Source organism: Ochotona curzoniae, unplaced genomic scaffold, assembly GCF_017591425.1.
Source record: "Ochotona curzoniae isolate NIBS_2020 unplaced genomic scaffold, NIBS_Ocur_1.0 contig_2321, whole genome shotgun sequence".
In the NCBI taxonomy this organism is placed as follows: domain Eukaryota; kingdom Metazoa; phylum Chordata; class Mammalia; order Lagomorpha; family Ochotonidae; genus Ochotona; species Ochotona curzoniae.
Window position 1 is genome coordinate 1,393,013 of NW_024465421.1, and position 12,785 is coordinate 1,405,797.

Below are 12,785 nucleotides of genomic sequence, written 5' to 3' on the forward strand. Positions count from 1 at the left end.
GCTTCTGCTCAGGGTTGGATTAAATGAAATAGGATGGGCAGTTTCATGGCTGAGTTCACCTCCTGAGTTCCCAGTGAACCACCCTTCCCACCACTGGGAGATCTCTGATTTGCACTAAGGTATCTGGTCACTGCAGCTCTACCCTGCTGTCACTGTTGCCTCCCCTTGTGCACGAGTCTCCAGCATCCCCCTGCCACTGGCCTGTCCTCTCCCTATTGCTTGAGAGCCTCTCTGCTTCATCTCGAGAGCTCAAACATTTGAAGTGATGAGGAAATGGGCTTTGTCTCCAAAAACCAGCAGCACATGGTTTAGTGTGTATTTTTGAACATGAATGTTCTATGCATCAGATCAGCGGTGTAGGAAATTCTACTGTCTTTGTAATTGTGCTCTGGAGGATTGGGAACCAGCGAGCAGATGAAATACCACTTTTTAAGTGTGCCTCATTTTATCTCAGGTCAGGTCAAAGGCACTCCTTTCTCTTGAAATTGCTGTTAATTTCAAAAGCTTTTCTTGGCAGGAACTATAATGATACAAAGATATGCCCTGCATTTGGAAATACATGTGCCAGCTTCAGAAAGAAGACTCTGCCAACCTCAGAGTCTTCAGAGATTAGATGTTTTAATTTACAGCTTTGCTATTAAAGAATGCTAGCTCGAATTACATTGCAGTAAAATCTCTACTATTAAAACACAACTTGGCTGGATCACACAATCATCTTTCTCCCCTTGTTTTTCTCTTTCTTCTCTTCCCCCACTCTCTTCTTTCCTTTTCTCACAATCATGTTTCCATTATATTTTATCATCTGAAAAAAGTATATGCTGTTTATTTGGACAAACTGCTAATACCATTAGGATGTTTTAACTAAAATTTTATAATGACAATTTTTTTTTTCAAACAAGGGCCCTATCTTCCTGTAAAAATGCATTAATTAATTAATTTAAAAGGTGGAATTAGAGAGAGGGGAAGAACCAGAGAGAGAAACAGGGATCTTTCATTTACGCATTCACTCCTAAAATGACCGCATGACCAGAGCTAAGCCATGCTGAAACCAGGTGCTCCAACCTGGTCTCCCTCATGGGTGCTGGAACACAGGCACTCAAGCCAGGTGGAAGCTTTGCCCATTATGCCACAATGGCAGCACTTGTCCCCGCCACCCCCTTTGAAAAAATAGTAGTCAGAGAGGGAGAAAGAGAGGGAGAGAGAGAGAGAGAGAGAAAGAGAGAGAGAGAGAGGGGGAGACTTTTCTGTCTGCTGGTTCACTCTAAATCCCTGCAACAGCCAGAAGTGGGCCTAGCTGAAGCCAGGATCCAGGGACTCCATCTAGGTTTCCCCTGGAGTGGCAGCGACCCAGGTACTTAAACCATCTATGAGTGGTAAGATGGAGGCAGCGGCAACGCTGGAACTCAAACCCGGGTACTCCCACATGGGATGTGAGTGTCTCAAGCAGGCTCTCCACACTGCACCAAATGCTGACTCTACTTCACTGTTTTATTTTCGATAAGTTTATGTGAAAGGCAAGGCAATAGAAAGGTAGAGACAAGTGGAGAAAGAGATCTTCTTTCGGTTGGTTCACTCTCCGGATGGCTGCACCCAGAATGGACAAGGGGTGAAGAAAGGAACCTGGACCTCCATCCATATCTCCCAGACATGTGGCAGGAGCCTAAGCACTTGGGCCATCAGCTGCTACTTTGTTAGGCACATTAGCAAGCGCTGGGTTAGAAGCCGAGCAACAGGAACTTGAACCATCTCCATCATGAAATACTGGTGTTGAGAGCACCGGCTTAACCGGCTGAGCCACAACATGAGCCACGACTTTACTATTTTTCTCTCCACATTCAACGATAGATTTGAGTTCTCTCCACGTTGTAAGCACTTACCAAAATATTGGGGCTATATTGGATATGGATGTACTATTTGGGAAATTAATCTCATGTTGACTAAAGTAGAATCTACAAAAGTTAAATGAGCTTCTTCAGAAACTTGGTAATTAAAACTTATCAAAGAGATATAAGAGCTCAACACATTTAAAAAAAAAGTGTTAGTGGTGAACTATAACAGATAATGGTTTGCGTTCTATAATCACGTTAGGAATAGTCAAGAACAAATTGTTCTTGTGGAAGTCCTGAAGGGGACGCATCCTACAGGTCATCTCCTCCTTCGCCCTGTGGAGGGTTAGGACACGTGGCTTGTTAATGTCACCTCTAATTTGGACAGCAAGTTAATGAGGTGTCTTCCTTTTAAGTTGCAGTAGCAAAAAAGGGGATAGCTACAGAATAGACACTATTAAGAGACAAAGTAATTATGGAATAATGACTGTTGTTTAGTTACATTTTCAACTATATGCTCAGACACGCTTAAATAAGAAAAATATGGAAGAATATATGTCAGCTTATTAGCAGCGTTGTGTTTGGGAGAAGGGGAAGAAAAGTCTTGCTAATTTTACTTTTCATAATTTCGTACTGTATGAATTACTGTAATGAGCATGCCTAACTTTTGCAATTCAAAAGACTGAAATTACTCAGTAACTGGAGAAGAAGTGTTTTCTTGTTCCATGGGATTAAACTAATTAAGGTCTGAAAAGGCATCTTCTTTTTTGTCTTATTTAACTAAAGTTTAAATCACTAAAGTGAGGTTTAAAAACTAATAAGTCCCGTCCAACAACATTTGATGGGAACTAGAATCTGGTAGGCTCAAATAGCCTCAAATGCACCCCAAATCAAACACTCAGAAATATAACCAACCTGAAGGCTCTGTAAGGGAACCAATGGGGACCAGAAGAAAAGAGTTGAGACTGTCCAGCTGGATTCCGTAGTCCTTTGACTTAGAGGATGGAGTGAAACTAGCTAACTGAGGCAGAAGAGCATTCAGAAAGCTCTTTCTTACCTGTACTATTGGTGAAAAAGAAGCCACCCTTTGAAGTTCAAAACCGATGGAGTCTCAAGGTCATCTAAATGTTCCCACAGTGTGAAATTGATATACCCTTGGTCTTGAGCTAGTGACTCGCCCTGGGCCCCCTGCAGAATCAATGCCACCACACTTGCGTATGTGTGTGTTGAAAATATTATTTAAAATGACCAAATTCGCTTTGAACAAGGTTTCCCAGAAGTGCTAGGGATCTTCTAGAACTTCATGGAAAAATTATATTGTGAAAAATCATGCGAGGACTCCAATTTTTTTGCTTCAAAATAGGCCTTTAAATGCCATTTTCAAAAAAAAACCAAAAATCAAGTCTTCTATTTTGTGTACTTCCTTTCCAACTTCTTGTTACCATTTTGTCTTCCAGCACTAACTTTGTTGGCTTAGGAAATCCTGTCTTAACACTTTATATTTTCATGTTATTGGTGAACCGAAAGAGGAAAGTCATCCTAACTTTGGTCATTTGCATGGTAGTTACAGCCGTAAGTCAAGAGTCCATCAGGGCCTATTGTTGCCTTTAGCATCTCTTCTGAATGTGGTGTGGTGGGGAAGGGTGAGTCTTGGTCTGTGCACACTGGAGCCTCATGTGGGAAAATACAATTGCAGGTTTAGTTTGCAGCTAAAATGTACTGCTATAGGGACTGGCGTTGTATCAGAAGTGCCACGTGGGACACTGCATCCTGTATCAGAGTGTGTGGATCGTGTCCTCCTGTTCCTGTGATCCAGCTTCCTGCCAGTGTGCACTCTGATAGCACATGGGGACTCAGATGAGGTTCCTGGCTCCCAGCAGTCAGCTCCCAGCTTCACCTTGCCCCTGCCCTACCTGTTGCAGGGATATGGAGTAAACCAAAGGTTAGTGGACATTTTGCTCTGTCACTCTACCTTTCAGATAAATTAAAATAAACAAATCAATGGTAGTGGCTATTCCTTTGAAATAAAATATTGACATAATATAGACTGAGTTACTTAACCTTTTTCACCCTAAATGTCCTCAATATTAAAATTAGAATAATAATATCTGTTTGATTTTGTCTAAGAATTCGGTGAGGTAGCGTATGCCTAAATTCAGTAAATGTTTAGATGACTTTCTGTTAAGCACATTTATTGAAACCAAATCAGTGGGAGCTATTTCTTGATTATGTTTCATTTTTCTCACAGGCAGTCTTGTAGGATATTTTTCTTTTCTAGTTCTCGTGAATTAACATATTTTAGCTGCATTATTCTTAAAATAGGCTTTTCTTTGTTAGTCTGAGGAGCTTATTTCTCATTATTTTCTTGCTTTGTGAAAATGTGTTTCATATTACAGACATCTGTCTCATTGAAATTGTTATAATGCAATCCATTTGTAAATAGAAAACTGCATATTCTCTGCCTGGAATTGTACCTTGAGAATAGTGGCTGCTTGGTCATTATTGATTGAAAGCTACTTGCTGCCAGCACCGTTACATCTACGGAGTTCCATGTTCACAAAGCATAACTTGCAAAGTAGTTGTCTTAGCTCCCAGCCCTTGGAGCAGTGTGGGCAGCAGAAAGCTCCTGGAGTGTAAAGAACCCAGAGGTACCTTAGTGGTACTGTTCTTAACAACCTTGCTTTTGGTCTGATCATCACTATGCAGCAAGGGGTGAGGGAGTCACACTGTGAGGACCCAGGTTCACAAAACAGACTTGCCTTCTGACTCACGGAGACCAGTTTCTATCAAGGGCAGTGGTGTCAGTGTGAGAGCTCATGCTCAGTGGCTGACCCGGGAGTTCCCTACTACTTACTGGGAGGGCTCTGTGGCTGAAAGAACTGTGATGTGAAAGTGCTTTTGTAACCTTGAAAGCATCACCAAAGTTTTCTGTAAGGGCATCACAATGAGCTGGGACGTTCATTCTCATTCCATTTTCCAAACTAAAATTCCCATAAATATTTCACATTTTGTTACTGCTTAGCAAACAGAGTTTAAAAATCTTTGAGGAGCCATTGTCACAATTAGGAGAACTTATCAGAAAACGTTGTACTTTAGTGAATGAAGTTTTTAGACACTAGACAGAAAAACTTTTAATAATTGCTGCTGCAATACATGGTTGTGGAATTCACTCATCATGGGCAGTCCAAGTTCCTAAATTGAACTAAAAGAATGCTTTCTTTATGACTAATGTGACCTGTCGATAAATACTTTGGGTACATTTAGCACAACTGTTCCACCATGCTTTCTTCATGATTTTTTGAACTAGAGTGCTTGCTTTTTCTCTTCACCTAAAACTCAAGCTCAGTTTCATGATTTCTGCAAATCACTGGGCCAGTTGAGAAGATTCTCTTGTTAATTGGAAAGGGCTGGGCAGTGTGTAGTTTACATTCAGCAGAGGCCATCTTAGTTGAGGACACCAGCAATCCTTCTGAACTGCCATCTGGACTGGTGCAGAACTCAGAGCTCATCTGAGGCCTCTGCCAAGTCCCACCTCCGCCATCTGCAGGTCAGGACCACTGTGCAGTGCTCATGGTGGGTTCTGTGTGTGTGGATTTAACACCGTTCTGCTTCCTTCAGGCTGTGTGTGGAGTGTGCATGGGTGGAGCACGTGTCTCTTCGTTTCAATTATCCCCCTACTTTTCAACTCACTATGTCCCCTTCGTCCTCTGTTAGGACATTACAAAGGCTTAAGTTTAGCATTAAGTGTATCACTTATCTATTTGAAATAAATGTCATTGAAATATTTGCGAAGTTGAAACTTGACTTAACGGGTTCATGAAAACATTCAAGAGAGAATGTTCAAGTAAGTCACCAACAGAGTCTGATCTGGAGGTATTTGAAGAGCTCACAGAGTTGAGATTACCTTTCATTACTCAATTAATCCTGCGGATGGCATTGTGATGTAGCATGTGATGCCAGCACCCAGTAAGGGCGCTGGTTCAAGTCCTGGCTGTTCCACTTCAGTCTCACTCCTTGCTAATGAAGCTGGGCAAGCAGTGGAAGATGGACCGAGGATGTGAGACCTGGAAGCAGCTTTGGGCTTCTCCTCCATTGTGGCCATTTGGAGAGTGGACTAATGATGGAAGATCTGTTTTTCTTTCTTTGTTTCTCTTATCCTGTCAAATAAACACAATAAATCTTTAAGAAAATTTTAAAAATTAACAACTTATCATTATGTAATTTACCCAAAAGAGAATCTAGTTATTTTGTCAGGTACAGCTTAAAAGAATTAGAAGCCAGATTATTTATTATTTATTTAGATTTATTTATTTGAATGTTATAGTGACAGAAAGACAGACTTTGCATCTCCTGCTTTACTCCCCAAATGGGCTTCACAGCCATGGCTGATACATGCCAAAGCCAGGAGCCTGGAACTCCATCTGAGTCTCCTGTGTGGGCAGCAGGGCCCAAGTACTGGGCATGTTCTGCTGTCTTCCCAGGGAGCATTAGCAGGTTGCTGAGTTGGATGTAGAACAGCCAGGATTCAAACCAGCACTCCAATATGACTGGGATGCTATCATTTCAACCAGCAGCTTAGCTTGCTCTGCCACAGTGTTGGCCCCTGAAGTCAATTTGTCTTATTGCAGTTGCACTTATAGGAATTTCTGTATCTGTGAGGTAAACATGGATGTGTCCACACATCAAGAGTAAGTTCAAAGGCATCTTGCTCTGGCCCTTGTCAGAAGTGTGCCAGTCTCACTCCCAGTGATGGGAAAATGGAAGCTTGTCTTAGTGCCCTCTGTGTCAGGGAGGCATATGGAGTCTGCTGTGCTCCATTTTTAGAAACGAGCATAGTTTAAAAAAAAAAAAAGACAAAACACTCTTGCAGTAACCTCTAGTTCTCTCCCGGAATGACAGGGAGAAATCAAAGTAATAAACAACCCCTATATGAATTTCTAACTGTCAGAAGAAATACTGAGGTATTTATTAAGTTTGAATGAATTTTGGCATCTGGAGAGTTTTGGTTGGCGTTCTAGTTATTGACATTATTTCCGATTTTCCCCCCAAAACAAGTTCCTAAATCTACTGTTTCTCTTGAGTCAGTAATGCCTGGTAAGAGGAAAGTGTAGTTCGGAGGAGAAGCAGGCCAAAGGAGAAGACAGCAGTGTGGCCGTAGCTCTGGCGGTGCTGACGTCCTGCTGAATTCATGTGGAGAAAGGTGCTGGGTTCCAAGCGGTAAGGGGGAAGGAATGCTCGCGTGTGTGGACGCCTGCAGGTTGGTGGGGCTAGATGATTGCTTCTTTGAGAATCAGTGCACCTCCCTGCCTACTACTCCTGTTCCAGAAATATTTCTGTGCAATTGATGTCAAGCTTAATTTGAATATGAAAGAGCCACTTCCCAACCTCTTCAACCGTGCTTCCCCCACGTGGACCCCCAGTAGCCTAAGTGGCCTCTGGTATATTCAGCTTGTCAAGTTGCAGGCATTCAATAATTTGAGAATTGCTCAATTAAAATTGCCATGCTCTAGTCCCAAACACACATGAGATTGAAAGAGCCTCGTGCTTTCATTGAAGTTACGCTGGGTTGGTGGGACCTGCGGTCTGTCAGACACGTTTATCAAGAAAGAAAACATTCTGGCAGAATCATGAAACAGAGAATGCCACCTGAGACATAAAACATCAAAGTAAATCTACAAAAGAAAAAAAAAACTGACGTTTATTTTCTTGCACATAATGGCATCATTGTTTTTTAAGGTAAGATAATGACTTTTAAGCATTATTTGAGGTGTGATGGTATGTTGGCTCAGTTGACTAATCCTCCACCTCAAAGTACCAGCATCCCATGTGAGTACCGCTCTGCATCCCAGCTGCCCTACTCATCATCCAGCACGCTGTTTATGGCCTGGGGAAGCCACAGAGGATGGCCTGATGAGACCCTGCATCCATGTGGAGACCAGATGAAGCTCCTGGCTCCTGACTCCTGACTTCAGGTCAGCTCAGCTCCAGCCATTGCAGCCATTTAGAGCAGTGAACTAATGGGTGAAAGATCTTTTGATCTGTCTCTCCTTGTTTCTGCCTTTCCAATAAAAATGAATAAATCTTTATTAAAAAATTACCTGAGGGATGGGCACTGGGGCAGAGCAGGTTAAACAGTTGTTGGATACCTACATCCTATTCCAGCGTCCCTGATGCTCTGCTTGCAATCCAGCTCCCTGCTGCTGTGCCTGGTAAGCAGTGGGTGAAGGACCAAGTATGTGAGTTCCTGCCACTCACAGAGGAGACCTAGAGGGAATTCTTGTCTCCTGGATTCAGGCTGTCCCCACCTCTGCCATTAGGACCATGTAGGGAATAAATCAGTGGGTGGATCTCCCTCTTTCTCTGTCACTCTACTTTTCAAATAAATGAGGTTTTTAAAAATTATTTGATTGAACAGGTAAAAATGGTGGTAAGGTTCTTTCTTCCTCCTGTAAGTGTATTCTTCACATTGCAGCCAAAAGGTAAAATACATTTCTGCTACTTGGAAGCCTTCGGTGATCTTCCATTCCATGTGGATTGACCGCAGATCACAGTCTGTCATGTGAGCCCCTGTGACCAACCTTGGCCCAGCTTATCCAGAATCATTCTTCCAGTCATTCTCCCCAGGCAACAACCATGTACTCCTATTGACTTCCTCAACCACAGAGGTCGCATCTTCCTTCCGTTGGGTTGTGAATGAAATTCTCTTTTATGAATGGCTCATTGAATGGTTGCCTTAGAGATGATTACATTTATCTAACCAATCAAATCTACTGTTACTTTCTGAATGTGAAGCTAGCGTTTCAGCACACCTACCCATCATTTTCCCCTTGCTGACTCACATAACTTGTGTTTCTCCTAATGCAGATTAGAAATGAGGAAACAGCAATATTTCTGTTTGTGCTGTCATATTTGTTTAGACTTATCTATAATATTTGTTTATTTGACAGGCAGAGTGACAGAGAGAGGGAGAGACCTGCTCCGCAGAGCTGCCCTTTATCTGCATTTGAAACATTGTTTTGCTTTCAGTTCCTTTTTGTGTCTTTGATACTCCGTTGGGGATTGTTTTCTTTCTATCCTTAGAACATCCTTTCAAATTTCCTTCAGAGTCTGCTGACAGCAAACTCATTTTTTGTTGGAGTGAAATGTATATACTGGCTGGGTATGTAATCCTAGGTTGGCTTTTGTTTTCTTCCAACATAATGAAGAGAGTCCCTCTGGAAATTGCACAAAGCCGTGAGTGAGTCTTGCTCCTTTCAAAACAGTGTGTCATCCCCACCTGCTCTGGTCCAGCTCCAGCTGACTGTCCCCTCCCTGTCCTTTGGTTTTATGCTGTGCTGTGTCCAGATGGGGACTTTCTCCTGCTTGGGATTCCTCGGGCTTCTTGTAGATTTGAATTGATCATTTCCAAGTTCTGGAAAATTTGCCAACTTCTTTCTTTTTTCTTTATATTCCTCCCCCCTCATTGTCTCTTCTCCTCTAGGACTGCAATTAAGCATATGTTAAACTTTACTGTCTCTGGCCTTCTCATAGTCCATGTTCTTTTGTCTCTCTGTATTTCATCCGGACGGTGTCTTCTGATTTATATTTCTATTTACTAACCCTTGCTTTAGTTGTGTCTGACGATGCTGTTAATTTCAACCATCAATTTCTGATTTTGGAGCATTGTGATTTTTAATTGTGTAATTTTTTTGTTTATTTCAAATACGCTAAGTCATGTTGTTATAATTGTCCATTTCCTGCTAACGTTTTCAAGCGCAGCTTTTTTCGTTTCAATATTGGAAATAGAGTTGTTTTATTGTTTGTATCCAGTTGTCTCAATATCTGTAGGCCCTGTGGATGTGGTTCTGTTGACCATAATTTCTTCTGCTTCTTTTTTTCATGTTGTCTTGTCTTTCCATGTATCTTGTTATCTTCAACTTGAAACTGGTGTGGGAGCTAGACAAAACTGCTGTATCAATTTCAGGCCAAGTCCATTCTATCAGAGTTTATTCGGTGCCTGCTGGGTCTGGACAATAAAGACATAGCACCCAGACACAAAGAATGGAAGGCACACAGGATTCCTTCATAAATGGGCTGAGTTCAAATCTCCTACCGTCCCTTATGAACTAGAGGATGCTGTGCAAATTTTCTAATCTTTCTGTAGTATAATGAATAATTAAGAGCTGATTAACGTTTGAGTTTTAACTCCTGTTTCTTTCTAGCTTTCATCTGGAAAAGGTCTTACCACCTAACACCTAAGACTGACTCCTTAATCTACCAACTGGCTCGTAGTCAGGTGGAATTGCTGCTACTTTCATTACGGTTATTTTTTTATGTAGCGGATGTTGTTAGTGCTTCATACACAGCAGAAACTATGCAGTGTATTTGTTAATCCTCACAATGGTCCTGTCAATTAGGTACTTTTGATATCTGTGTTTCGTGAGTGAGAAAACTGACATCTATTTAAAGGGTAAGTAGCTATCCAAGGTGAAATAGCCAGAAAGCAGTGGACAGGAAAGTTACGTGCTAGCGTCCGACTCCAGATCGCACGCTCCCTTCCCATCTTCTCATGGACTTCGCGAACTTCATCCATCACCCGTGTTGGGGTTTGGAATGTCCCTTATGGTGTTCTCTCCAGGGCTCAGCAGACGCTTACTGCACAGCCTAAGGAAACACTACTGGAAACTGTGGGCAGTCTATGTCAGACACTCTTTGTGGGCTGAAGTGAGCCAGCCTTGACCTTCAGACAGTTTGTGCAACACTCCCCTGGGTCGGACGTTAGCTCTTGTTCACGTGACTCCTGCTGCGCCTTAACTCTGATCACGTCCAGAGCCTTTCCTTATCTTTTACGGGATTGATATTTCTGAGGTTATTCATTCTCCCTTCTCTTTCCTCTTACAGCATGGTTCCCTGTCTCATATCCATCCAGCCTTTCTTCATGGTTAGCCTGAGTGTGTGCCTCCTCTGCTGAAGGCTGCGCTGGGGACGTGTCCTTTTCAGAGGTGCATGCTGTCCGTTTCTTCGCTCCTTGCTGTTGATGGCTGTGCTCAGTTGATTCCTGGGTTACACAACTTCTCTACTGTGTAATTGCTCTTTGCTTCCCTTGCCAACTAGTAAGCTATAGACGAAGGCACTGTAAGACAATGCAGACAGCCTCCTCCTTGCAATTTCCCCATGGCACTGACATTATTGATAGTTCTTGCCTGATGTATCTTCCATTAATTGTGACAAGATGTTTTTTCATCTCTCTACTTCCTCTACGTTTACCCTCCACATTCCACTATTAAATGTATATATATATATACTATATACTATTAAATATATACATATATACTATTAAATATATATATATATATACTATTAAATATATATATATGTGCATATCCAGGCTAAGTGCTGTAGCCTAGTGGCTAATGTCCTCATCTTGCATGCACTGGGATCCCATGTGGGCTCCGGTTCATATCCAGGCTGTTCCGCATCCCATCCAGCTCCCTGCTTGTGGCCTGGGAAACCAGTCAAGAATGGTCCAAAGCCTTGGGACCCTGCATCCCGTGTGCGAGAGAACCAGAGGAAGCTCCTGCCGAATTGGCTTAGCACCAGCTGTTGCAACCACTTGGGAAATGAACCAGGGGATAGAAGATCTTTCTCTCTGTATCTCCTTCTGTCTGTAAGTCTATCTTTCCAATAAAAGTAAACAAATCAGGTAATCCGGTGTGAAGGTGAGATGATGAAGCCAGGAAGCGAGGTTATGAAGATGAAGAGTAGAGACTTGGCAAAGATGAAAAGAGGGTTGCTCATGAACGGCAGGGTTTAAGCCGAGTTCCTGCCATTGAACTTGGCCAAGTGAGTGGTTAGTGATGATGTCTTTCACTGAGATAATATGATTTGCATATTGACTTTTTATTTGCTTTGGGGACATGTGGACAGAGGGTGAGTGGACTGCAGTATCAGGGAGAGAGTCTAGTCAGGCTGTAGCTGCTTTGTGAGAGAGTCCAGGCTCACAGGGTTGGTGCTTAGCGTGCACAAAGTGAGAAAGTCTCAGACTGCTTTGAAGTTGAGCACTTACCCACCAGGCAAACCTGAATACAGAAATCCCCAGGCATGGATACATAGTGTGTCCCAGTGCTTCCGTGACCTTTTTTTTTTTCCTCCATGAAATCTGTAGGTCAAAAGAAACTCAGAGCAGTTCCACGTGTTAGGACATCATCAAAAGCTATTTACTCAACCTGGTATTGACACTATGGCTTCTGCCAAGCCAGTAGCTCCTGCCGTGTCCAGCAGACCTCCACAGTCCAGCAGACCTCCACTTGCTTGGGAACCAAGTCTGTGAGGAAGGCAAGCCAGAGAGAAACGGAAATCTCATTTGTATGGTTGCAATTAGAGTTTTCTGGGACTTTCCTATTGTTCTTCTCATTGTCCAATCACATCATGCTCTATTCTTAAGCTACTGTCTCATGCAAGAAATGAAAGTACAATCCAAGTCCTTATACAGTAATCCGTTTCACACCTGGCACGCTGTGCCTTGCTTTGAGCTCTCTGGCACCTGACGCTGAAGAGGTACAAACCTTCACACAGCTGTCTATCACGCTCCGTTTTCTCAGGAGATGCTCAGAATCCCCGGGCATTCTGAAAGTGAATGCGAGCCATGAATACGTGCAAGAAACGTTTTCCTATGGCTATGCCAAGGACAGCCCTAAGAGAACACTGAATGTCAAGCCCTTTAATATGATTATAATTGTGTTATAAGCATTTTATTATGAAATAGTATTCCAATTAAAATAATTATAGATCATGTGAAACTGCAAAAGCAGAAGAGAAAGATCCATGTTCTCCTTACCTGGTTTCCCCCAGCGCTTAGATGAGCACAGTGTATTATCCAAACCAGAACAGAGACATGGGTACAGTCAGATTTCACCGAGTTTAAAGAGACTGCGTGTGTGTGATTTAGTGCCATTTCTCTGTGTACAGATTGGCATAAAT